We start from the raw sequence: 12024 nt of genomic DNA, 5'->3' as shown, positions 1-12024 counted from the left end.
GACCAGTAAGGACAGTCACCTCAAAAGTCCAAGATACCACGCGTGTAGTGGAAATTGCATCAGAAATGTTCTGCTTATGTGAAACATTCCAGAGTTTGGTTTTCTGTGAAAAGGCAGATTTTGAAAGTAGTTCTATTCACAGTGTCTGACAAGCATAATTCAGGGAACTTTTCACATTCTTGTTGAGTTGAAACAGCAAACTGCTACTCCTTTCCAGGAGACATCCAAAATTCATAACATACAATGGCCTGAAGTGTCATAATTTTAAAGTTAGATTTTGACAGTATCGGGCAACTGCCAGCTTTATGTTGAATGTTACATACTGATGCAGTTATGGAATCCAAAATAAATTCATGTTTATTGTCCAGAAAGAGTGAAGTTCATACATCACCCTAGCCCTCCCTTCCTTTGTTATTAGGAGCAATAACTACACATGGATGAACACACTTTAGAAGTTCTTTTTTTTTTCCCCATAAGTTACCACAGGCGTAAAGCAAGTAGAGTTTGAAAATAATACCAATTAGATCTTAAGTGTTGAAAATAAGAAATGAAAATGAGGAAGACATGAAAAAAGGGGAAATACTACAGCAATTGAAGTTAAAAAAGAGCTGCTTGTTATCATTTTTCTGGAAATTGCAAGCAGTCTCAGCATAAGGCTGCCTAAGGAACTGATACCCACTGAAGAAATTCTCCATTTCCCTTCTCAGAACTATGCACATTCACTAACCACACATTTGCAGGACAGTAAAAAAAAAAAAAAAAAAAAAGCACCACCAAACACCTTAATTTTCAAGTGCCATCAAGTTCACATTGTCACTTTGCTTCACTTCCGTAACATTCTTAGTCTTGTACTTCCACTGTGCTACTACTATTCAATCTACTGCACTAATTACATTAACGGGACCCAACAATAGCTGTGCAAATGAAGCTGCATATGGGAGCAGAGAAAAGGAAGATGGCAGCATATCAGCAAAAATCATATGAAATAAGTTATACTGTGCATTCTTTTGTTCTCTCATGGTAGCTAGATTTCCAACCATTTTCCTCAAAAATCTCCAGTCTGATTTTGCAGCTCTGTAAAGTCACTTTCCAGAAATCCTCTCTTGTCCCCTCTCAGAAGAGCTATGGTCAATGAACTAGATTATCATAAATTCAGCAATCAAATTTACATGGCTCTGGAGATGCAAGTAAAAATAGGCATTGTATCTTCATTTCTTTTGTCATACTTTATCAACCTCTTTCTCTGCTGGTGGTAAAAGTCAATAAAATCCTATTAACACTAAGATCTTGTATTAAGTTTGAAATGAAAATCCCTGTAATTTGTATACTGTCAAATGTGAGCAGCTTGAGATACTCTGGAGTTTCACTGTATAAAATTGTTAAAGTTTGAATAAAGCTGATAAAATAATTTGAATGTATTTTTCTCCTCTCCTTTCAAAGAAGGCAGCAGAAACAAATCGAACAAAGAAAAATCCTAAAATCCTTTCTGAGAGACTCACATTAGCCTAACCAGGAAAATCGGAAGAATCATAATAGATATATGTTTAGAGCAAAACATTTATCTGATCTCTCCATGGGCCTGATCCAACTGCTATTTCAAAATAAAACAATCCTTCCTATGGACTCCAAGGAGTTTGTATCAAGCTCTATTGCTCTCTATAATCACAAGTAACCACTCTAGCAAAACAAGTAACACAGGCTAAGAGAAAAAGGCTTAAAACAACTGAACCTTTAAATAGGTAAATAAAGATTCCAGCAGCTGGGATGAAGCTGGCACCTGCAGAAACAGCAATCAAGGGTATGGCTGACCAGCTGGCAAATGAATTAGGAGTTGTTCCAGAACAAACCTGGGGACAAGTCTAAAGCTATTCCAGCAACTGGGCAAGCTGCCATAATTTCTGCACTTATTCACCTCATGATTTAAATTCATGTTAACTATTATTTGAAGAAGACACCACTCCCAGCTTGTGCTATTCTTCCAGTACTAGCTTTCTTCACTGAAAGACAGTTTTCATAGTTTCTCTCCAAGAGGAGCATGGCAGCAGAATGCATTTGAGCAAGACATAGAAAACTCTCCCAAACAGGAAATACATCAATTGCAGGTGACTTTGGGGGGGGGGGGGGGGGGGGAAGAACCAAGTACACCCAATTTCAGGAAAGCCTCCAAAAATGAGCAACATACATGTCTGACTTCCTGACTAGCCTATCTATAGAGATAGGCTAGAGACCTTCATAGAGAAAAAAAGGGGGAGAATATAAACAAGAAATAGAAGGATGAATAGAAGAGAAAAATGTAATAACAGCAAATGAGAACTAGGGAGTGGGACATGGATAAAAATCAGCAGAGATGAAGGCTAGGCAGAGAAGAAATAAGCAAAGCAGCAGCTGTGGGAAGCATCCCTGTACTTTAACCTCTTTCCATGGAAACGTACTTGACCTCATTTGATGTGGATTGTGAGCAATAGCAAAGTCACTATTAGAATGAAGGGCAAGAAGGTTTTAACACAGCTTTAGGTTTAAATTCTGACATTCTTCTCAAAGTCTTTTCTAAACTTACAGCCCTATTTCTGAACTAATAGAAGATATCCTTTATTCCTTGCAAAAGATATTGCAGAAGTACATTTTTTTCTTTTCCTGTCTTATAAATAAGGTCTTGACAAATATTTCCCTCCCCTCCAATTCAATGTAATTGTTACTTTGAACAGACTTTGAAATACGGGGAGGAGCCTCACTCTTGGATTTCATTCCTAGTTTTGCATTACTCTTTTTATTGAAGTTAATGATCAAAACTTTTTTTTTTTTTAATTAAAAACACACACGAACACTACACATTTGCCTTTTAAGCAGTTTCAAATTCTGTCAGAAATGTAGTACCTACTGGACATCCAAATAATTTTTTTCTGATTAATTAGTTTACTGAATCAGGATTACACCACTCAACTAGATGAGCTGACCAGAAAGTAATTATGCATTAACTATCAACACTCTTTTCAATGCAATTAAAAATATCACATAGAATTCACGGCTACCCAGATTCCTTAGATCACCACTCTTACTGCATGCCCTGGACTGTTCACAAGACATAGTGGGAGGCTTTATTTTGAAGCAAACATTGCCTCTAGTAAGGATGTTTGCACACAGCAATAACTTGCCAGCATTTAAGGCCAGAAGCATTAAAAACACCCACTTATAAACATTCAAATGTATCTTTCTTCGCCTAGAAATTGTACTTGGTGTACAAGAGAACTTTTCCTGCTTCAAGTAATTGGCTGAATAAACCAGTTAGACACACGAGCAGTGCATCAAGCATCTGTGGACACTTTAAAGTTGCTGCTCTGACATCTGACGCTGTCTGCTGTTGTGTTGTCCTTGAGCTCAGGGTACAAGGACAGAGTGACAGAATTCTGTGAATTCAGCACTACAGTTAATTTGTTGGCACAATGACTTATCTGCGTTAAGTGGTTAGTAGTACAATCTTGCAAGTTTAAGTTTCTTCCTAAAGAGCAACATAAAAAGATGCCTTTCTATGGCACTTAGAGAAATCTGCAGTACAGGTATAACTCCAGGGGTGAAAACTGAGAAATATATGCAAATTTTCATTTTTTAAATGGCAGCCCACCTAAGTTGCTGATTAAAAGTTAGAGTAGGCTAGTCAAAGCATTTCTATTATAAATCCCCACCCTAATACCAACCTTAGTGTTTAAGGTCAGGATTTGAAAATTAATATCATAAAACCAGGAAAACACAAGCATTTGAAAGCTTTTCATCCAAAAAACATTGCTTGACCTTCATACTACATCAGCTGATCAAACTTTGCATTCAAAGCTACAATCACAGTACATATGATCTGGTGAGCCACATTCCTTTACTCCAGGCACAGTTTATTTCTGAGCAACAAGTACAGAGAATAGGTTAAGCACTCAAATCTCTAAAGAAAAGGTGTGAAGCTATCTTTATTATGTTCCCCAACAAAAACTTAAATAACCATACAGTCAAGTTATAAGTGAAATATAAATGTAGTGCATAGGACTAACCTCTCTGCCTCCTTGTGATACCGTTATGAGCAATTCATTTTCAGCTTTATATCAGTAGGGATCTCTTCAACATGCTTTGGTATTTTACTGCTGCACTGACTAACTTAATACAGCATGCAACCCCTTTTATTCTCAGGTTCATCAGTTTTATGTTTTTATTTACTTGCCATAAGTTTTAATTCTGGTGGTATCCAACACAGGCAGCTCAGAATAAGCTGTATTTTAAAAGATATTGGTTGACAGTCTCTGATTTTGTAAAAGCCAACTTCCAAAAAAAAGATTATCTGTGAGCTTATTTTGTTTTTATAAATACATAGCACAATGGTCAAAGGGGAGAAAAGAAGATACAATGAGACTCCCCACCACCGCCACATTTTTCAGCTTGTGGAAACACCCTGTTGTGCTCTTGCAAAGGTTTATTTTGTACACTCTGCTGGAACAGGCACTTTCGTTTCCTTGCTGCAAAACCCAACAACACAATGGCCTCATATAGGGCTAGATGTCACAAACTGACAGAAGCCTGTTGATCTTCACATCTGCCTGTACATGCATTCAATCACACACCTACATTCTACCAAGGAGAGGGCAGGGTGTCTCCAGCACATTCCACTATTCCAACCCAGTTGCTTTTGCTTATCCTGCAATTTCAAATGGTGCTAGGAAACCCTAACTGTGCTTAGAAGTGACAAATAAGAATATTTTCAGTTTACCACTATTGTAACTCGTATGATTTTGCCTCATCTACCAGAGTAAGTGATTTTCTATGATAATCAATCGTCATATCAACTGCTAAACTTGTTACTATTTAGCAGCACCCTTTTGCAAGAGGATGACAACATGTTATTAGGCTCAAGAGCTTAAAGTCAATGCTTTCCAATGACAACCTTATCTAATAACTGTTCTGTGATCCTCCCATGGAAATAATTAATACATTGAGGATACCCCTAAATAATGAAGTTGAGCCAAAAGTCCATTAATCATTTGGACTTGGGAAAAATTACTACCCAGATGGAAAGAAACACCACACCAATCAGAAAGCATTCTACAAGTAGGTAACAAACCATAAGTTTAAAGTATGGATCTTCGAAAGAAATATTTATCAAACAGGTTATATTTCTGAAGTTCAGTTATACGTTTTAAGATTCTATCCTTTCTTAACAGCTAGGCAATTTTATCTAGGCTTTGAGACTTATCAGATTTTAAGATAAAACCGTATATTCAGATACTCTCCAACCTGTTCTGATTAGTTGATTAACTTCAAGTTGTTGTTCCATATGGATCTAGTATGTTGGAATCCTTGACTGTATCTCCTCTATGAGAAGAAAAACTAAGAATGAAAATATTAAAAGTATTGACCTTTAAAATAGAAGTACTTTGCAAGGTAACAAGAGAAATCATGTTTAGGCACACATCTGATTTAATTTCTTAGTTATTTCCCTATACTCTTCCCCCAAAAAACAGCAGAACTAATTCATCAAGCCTCTGCCTTCCTTCGCTCCTGTATGCTTTCAATGATTCAGCAGGAACCGTCAAACACCTGGTGTTTTGCTTTTCCAGAGTAGTCCAATTATCATTTGGATTGCATCAAAGTTAGGTTCTTTTTACAAATGGCTCAGCTGTCCTCACTTGAGATCATTCTTCATGCTGAGACAGTGGCTCTCAAACAAGGGATGGTGTACAACATGTCTGAAACAAGTTTTGTCTGTCTTTTTCAGCTTTCCTAGACTCGTAGCTACCCCATGTAACTGAGGCTGGGAAACATAACATGAGAATCAGAAGCTCCAAGGAGACAGAAAGCTCTCATTACAGAAAATAAAAGACAACAGGGCAGTTCTAAAAACCAGTGAGAGTCATTCTAATAGAAGCATAGTACAGGTCAACCTCCAGTGGATCAACAGGGGCACTTCTGTTCAACAAACCCCTTGCCACACCCTCCCCCCCCATCCTTTGCATTGTCATACAAAAAACACCCACAACCACACCATCCCCACTCCTTTCCAAATGTGCTCTAGAAAACTTACAAAAGCATTCAGAGAATAGCTTAACCTTCTTCCAGTCATAATACCATGTAATACCTCCAGACAAATGCAGAGACTATTCCATGCTGTAGTATAAATATTGGTTATGGCTATTAGTCAATAGATTATGAATAGAAAATGAAACAATATGCCCAAGTGTGGAATATTGTTAAAACAAGATTTTAACCAGAACTTAAAGAGCTTTTCCTGTGCCTAATGTCTATTTAGGAGTGTACTTCAAGAGTAATAGTGCAAAGTAAAGTGTGCAACAGCAAGGGACCAGCTACATCAAGTTTTTATTTTATTTTTATCATCAGCCATTTTACAACACTGACCAGTTTTTAAAAAGGCAGCTCTTGTTATAAAAAGATTTTTTTCTTTCAGCCTCTATTCCCATATGTTTACAGTATCTGTTCATAGACTTTTTAAATCTAAATTCTTCGATATCCAACCAGCTACTTCTGCACAACTTTGTAAACTGAAATCTAAACCCCATAGGAAAAAGAACAAATCAGTTCTTTAATAGAGTACTTTTGGTAACAATTTGCTATGAACAGTCATGTTCACTGCTTTGTTTTTCAATGCTCCAGAACATCACAAGTTTAGAAGACAGACAAATGAATAATAGAATTCAGCATTTTGCTGATGTGTTTATAATCGTCATTTCCGAGTAATAGAAACAGAACTATTCACATTTCTGAATTCCAGAGAAAGGTTCTGGACGTACTGATTGAATGTGGGTACTTATTTCTCCTAACAAACACTGTTCCTGAAGTAAATGTAAGTCTTTTTGGACTTTATTGGACAAGTCCTATAAAGAGCTATCTTCTGGATTTAGATCCTCCTTGTACATAAGAACCAAGAAATAAGCTTCAGATTCAGTTCAGAAATCCACCATTTATACAGGCACATTAAGCTAGGAATTTGCAAGTGAGAGATGGAGAAAAATCCCATTCATTCTTTGCATGGTTTTGAAAAGAACAAAGCTATCAAAGAACTCATGAATCTGTTTGTGAAATTATGCCTTATGTTGTCTACCTAGCTACCTGTTCTCTCCACACAGATAGACTGAAATAGTTTGGGACTATCCAACAATAGACTAGTTGTGTGTGTTAATATTTCATACACCCATTTCCAGTCCTTCTAGACAAGAAACCCATGCTAACTTCATTATAAATCAATTAAATAAAATAATCGTCCTCCATTTGTGGTTGATATAAAAATCTTGAAAATTAAATCCACTTGGAAAACACTTTGGTAAGAGCAGACAAGTATATGAAAATTACTTCAAATTGTTAACCTATCTTCAAAATATATAACACATACTTTTCAGAAAACAGGAGTTTAAGAAGCTTGATAGGAAAAGAAGCTGTGAGGAAAAAAAAGTTTCTGTAACTGCATTAATTTTTCCTACTACTAATATTAAGTAACCATAATTTGATTTATTACTTGTTTATGGTAAACCATGCATTAAGTGCAAAAATTTACACAGATCCTAGAACAAATGTAGTACTACATTTTCAAAACAAGCTACACAACACTATTTTGAAATAAGGCATTGAAATGAGAACAAGTTATCTTCCCAATCAAAGGCAAAAGTAGACTCAGGAACTATGTAGAGCTGAGAAGCAGATATGAGCAGATATCAGCACAACTACTGATCACTGAGCGTTAAAAACAAGGCCAAACATGGATCAAAAGAATTCTTTAGTGTGTCAAGTATTTAAAGAATGAAGTCCAAATTTAATAAGACGCAGTTCTGAAAGCAAGGAGTAGTTCATTTAAACTGCTCATCTTACCAATAGTCCTAAACCCCATCCACAAAACAGCATTTAAACCTGTATTATTTCTTCAGGAAAGGGGTCTTCACATATCCCTCTTCCTCTCAGCTCAGAATTTTAATTGGAGCTGAGTTCTGCAAGCCAACTAAATGATGCATGAATGCGTATAGATTCAAAGTTCAATTTCTTCAATCAAAAATCCAGAAGGCATTGCAAAGTAGGCCTGGCAAAAGAAAAAAAAAAAAAAAAAAAGAAAAAAAGAGAAAGAAAAACAGCATCTGCTAATATTAAACTCAGACTTTGCCACTCCAAACAGAATTACAAAACCTCATCTAATGACAGAATAATTAGGCATACATAGAGCAATCATTGGCACATTGTCAGAAATAGGGTATTTAAAAAAAAAGAGATACAACTATCAGCAGTTTCACTAGTAAGTCTCTAGCATTTGCTTCCCCCGACTAACTCTAATCAATGAGTCAACTGCAGCAGGTCGAAAGCAACTGTGATAAAATGCCACCTTATGAAGTAACTGCCTTCATAGATCTTACCAAATGAGTCATAAAACTATTCATCAATATCACTCCTTGTGCAGTACAGCACCGTTATGAGGTAAGCTCAGGGAGTTCTCTGATCAGAAAAGCTTACTCAGTTATTCCATTTGCAGGCTATAAATCATGATTTCTTACATTCCATACCACCATTAAGTAAGGCATGAAAACCTCCACTATCATTAGTCAACAGCTAACAAGCCATTAACATTTTCATTAACAGTGTTGACAAATTCAAATTGATTATAAAAGCTCATTCATATCATATCCTTAAAAAACGTGAACTAGAAGATCATTAAGTTGTCAGGCTGTTGCATTCTATATCTTCTATATACATTTTCTTAAAAAAACAACATTAGTATTTCCATGTGCTTCTGAAGCATACATGATGTATGGTTATCTTCTAGCCCCCCCAGATTTTTGATTTGCCACTGCTATATTAACTTACAAATTTACAGTCAGTAGCTATGTGATGTTCCAACTTCAGCCTGCTTAATGAGAGGTTACATACACATGAAGGAACCACCCCAAAAACCTTGGGTTCCTCTCACCCCTGGGAACAGAAGAAAAAAAGTGGAGAGATGGAAAAAGATGTCAGTTCAGCACTCAGAAGGTTCCAGAGAAACTTTGCTAAAACCAGTTCTCTTAAAGTACAGAGATGATCTATTTAATTCCCAAAATTATTTAGGAATTTTATCATCTATGCAATCAGACACACATTTCAAAAGTTACATCTGCTCTTTTCTTAGTGTATTCTTACCTAGTCATACACCTTCACCCCACCCACTCCAAAATATCCTTTAGTTTCAACAGAATGTACAATGCAATAAAAAAACAAAAAAAAAGCTGCTTTTTACTCTGGACTTAGAAGGAAGACTAATACAGAGTAAGAACAAGAAGAGGAATGAATCAAAACCCACATTGGGCAAATTTCTCAGAAGATCATTCAGACAACCAATAAAATTCAGATTGGGATTTGTGAGACTACGGAGATACTACCAGCTGGAGTAGAACTTCTATAACAGCAAGTGTGTATTTCCATGTGTTTAGGCATCTACTTACACAGGAAGAAAAAAAATGGTCAGAGTAATTTTGAATTTAGACTTCCACGTTTTTGAAGACATTGGAGAATTTCAGCTATAAAGTCCTTAAGACAGTGTTTTCCTAACCAGAATTAAATTTAAAAGAAGGAATAGTTGTGCAGAAATATGAACAAAGAAGAAACTTTAAGAACAGATTATTATTTCAGTTAACAATAGCGAAATCAGTACTGGAGCTATTACACACCTACCTTATAATATAGTTTTGCACATGTAATTAATGTTAATGCCAGTTGAAAAAGAACATCTACCTAGTCAGCTATTTCATACATGTTTTTTTGTATAAGGAAAGAGGTGCCTTGAGTCACCATAAAAAGTAGAAGACCTGATTTACTTAAATATATTATTAGAAAAAAAAAAAATGTCTGCCTTCAGATTTCTCAGCAAAATTGACATGGACTTCCAAATACTGTGTTTAAAGAATGCCTTTTCTGTTAAAACAGCAAAACTTTTGGTAATTAGGTAATAATGTAAGAATATTTGGCACATACAGTTAATTCAGAGCAGAATTTTTCAGCTGCTGATAGTTTTAATGCGAATTACCTCAAAATGGCTTTCATAACTTGCAATGCATCATTCCCCCCAACAAAGCCCAAATAAGAAACTACAAAGAAATAAATAACATAGAGCTTGCTCCTTCAGTTTAGGTGAAGACAAAAATAAAAGGCATTTATAAATTTACTACAGAGAATGTAATTCAAAGTCTACCTCAATTCACATCATTTAACATTCATGAGATGAACATTTTCCCATATCTGACTTGCCATAAAATGGAAGTACCCAGAATCACATATTCAGTTAGGGAAATGCAGATCTTTTATACTTGCAGATTTAGAGCAATCTGAGACAAACATCATTTATCAGATAAAGACTTCGTTATTTTTTTATTATTAAAAAAATACAAAACACATATATTGCTGAAAAGCTGCTGCTACTACCTGTACCACAGGCAGAAAATTGCCTGGGGTACAACAAGCCTCTGCACATGCTCCGTGGTCAGATTTACTTAGGCTCTAATCAATATGTTCCATGCATCTTGTCTATATTGGAGCTCTTATTACATGCTCAATTGATTCACTGAACAACAGCAAGCTGTAAAAGGCTGTACTCCTGTGGATAAAGCAGATGTTGTTCTGACCTCCACCCACTGACTCAGACAGCAAGTTTTCTGTCTGCCTTCAGTAAAGAAAAATATCCCAGCTACATGTTTTGCCCTTGCACAGTAGTTATTACATTCATTATACAAAAGTTCATGCTAACTAAGAAACACAACCACACCCACAACAACTGCCACAAACATCATAGTAAGCTACCTATTCCTAGCAATTTTAGGGAAGTTACCTGGCTAAGATTTTGTAAACACACAGACCAAGTTCCGTAAGAGAAATCTTAAAGCAGAATTGAGTCTGGCTTCTGAAATTAATATGAGCTATAGATTAACAAGGAAATACTGCCATGTTATAAACATTATAGAATCATAGCAACCTAGAAAAGTTTCTATTACGTTAATTGTTACCTTTAAAATTAAGGCAGCATAAAGTGTAGGAATAAAGCCCATCTAATAGTAAGCTAAAATACAAAAATATTCCTCTTCTCCCCACCCCTCATCTCTTCCCGCTTCTTTAGGGAAGAAGATAATCTGAAAATAAATAAATAAGTAAGAAGTAAATTAGGGAGGAGGTACAGAAAAGATCCCAGAGTTAGCAGTGATCAAGGAAATAAAGATATAAAGTGAGAGTTGCAACATTAAAGGATAGCATATTGCTTTCAACAACATCTGATGTAAAGAAAACTAAACAGAAATGGAGATATTGATATACAAAGTATTTGCTATATTTAGAAGGGTATTTAATAGGTTGATCTGAACTCTGAGAAAGCTGAGAAATAAACAAAAGTCCCACAGTTTATATTAAAAAAAAAAAAAAAAAAAAAAAAAAACAACTAAAGAGCTCTTAAGCTTACTACAATACAATAATCTTTATTTCTGTACTATGAGGATCACTATGAGTATCTTCAGAGGACAGACAAAGCAAATCCATAAGAAAGGTATCAGTAAGACATCCACGTTTTAAAACAAGAACATGCGTGAGAGATAAAGATACTCACAACTACTTCACCCTATTAATATCACAAGAATTAATAAAAACCCTTAGGAAATTTGATGAAATTTTACTACCTTGAAGAATTCATAATCTGCTTGCACCAACACATACATCCACCTCTCTCAATAAAAATACTTCCAGCTAAATACTTCATACCTAAAACAACCCACGCAATCCACACGCTGATTCAGGGAGAGCAAACAATCACAGAAACTAAGGCATTCACCATTTAGCTTCAATAGACTCCTGTGAGCCTAAGGAATTCAAATGAAGCTCAGATGTTACAGTTACTTAACACAATTCTCTACCAGATCAGGGTTTAATTCTTGACAGATGTGTTACCATATTTAAGGAATTTAGAGTATCAGGTGGCTATTGTGTTGAAACCAAACTGGAGTGTTTGGTTAGTGGCCTTTCTATGATTATGAATGTGACCCA

General features: G+C 35.7%; 1 protein-coding gene across 2 annotated transcripts in view; it reads right to left on the bottom strand.

Annotated features, from left to right (window-relative positions):
• The window catches only part of CDH4 (cadherin 4), a 668170-nt gene extending 656346 nt beyond the window's left edge, over positions 1 to 11824 (bottom strand). The window contains exons 1-2 of one of the 2 annotated variants that reach the window (XM_068700721.1): positions 11743 to 11824; positions 8833 to 8937 (exon numbers count right to left, since the gene is read on the bottom strand). The gene's annotated coding sequence lies outside the window, so the exon portion shown is untranslated. The remainder of the gene's footprint in view (positions 1 to 8832; positions 8938 to 11742) is intronic. The other variant, XM_068700722.1, reaches the window with a different exon arrangement.
• Between the last annotated feature and the right edge of the window lie 200 nt (positions 11825 to 12024).

The sequence above is a fragment of the Anas acuta genome, chromosome 16, assembly GCF_963932015.1.
Source record: "Anas acuta chromosome 16, bAnaAcu1.1, whole genome shotgun sequence".
Classification (NCBI taxonomy): Eukaryota; Metazoa; Chordata; class Aves; order Anseriformes; family Anatidae; genus Anas; species Anas acuta.
Note: the sequence above shows the minus strand (reverse complement) of the source record. Positions and strands in the feature narration are given on the sequence as shown.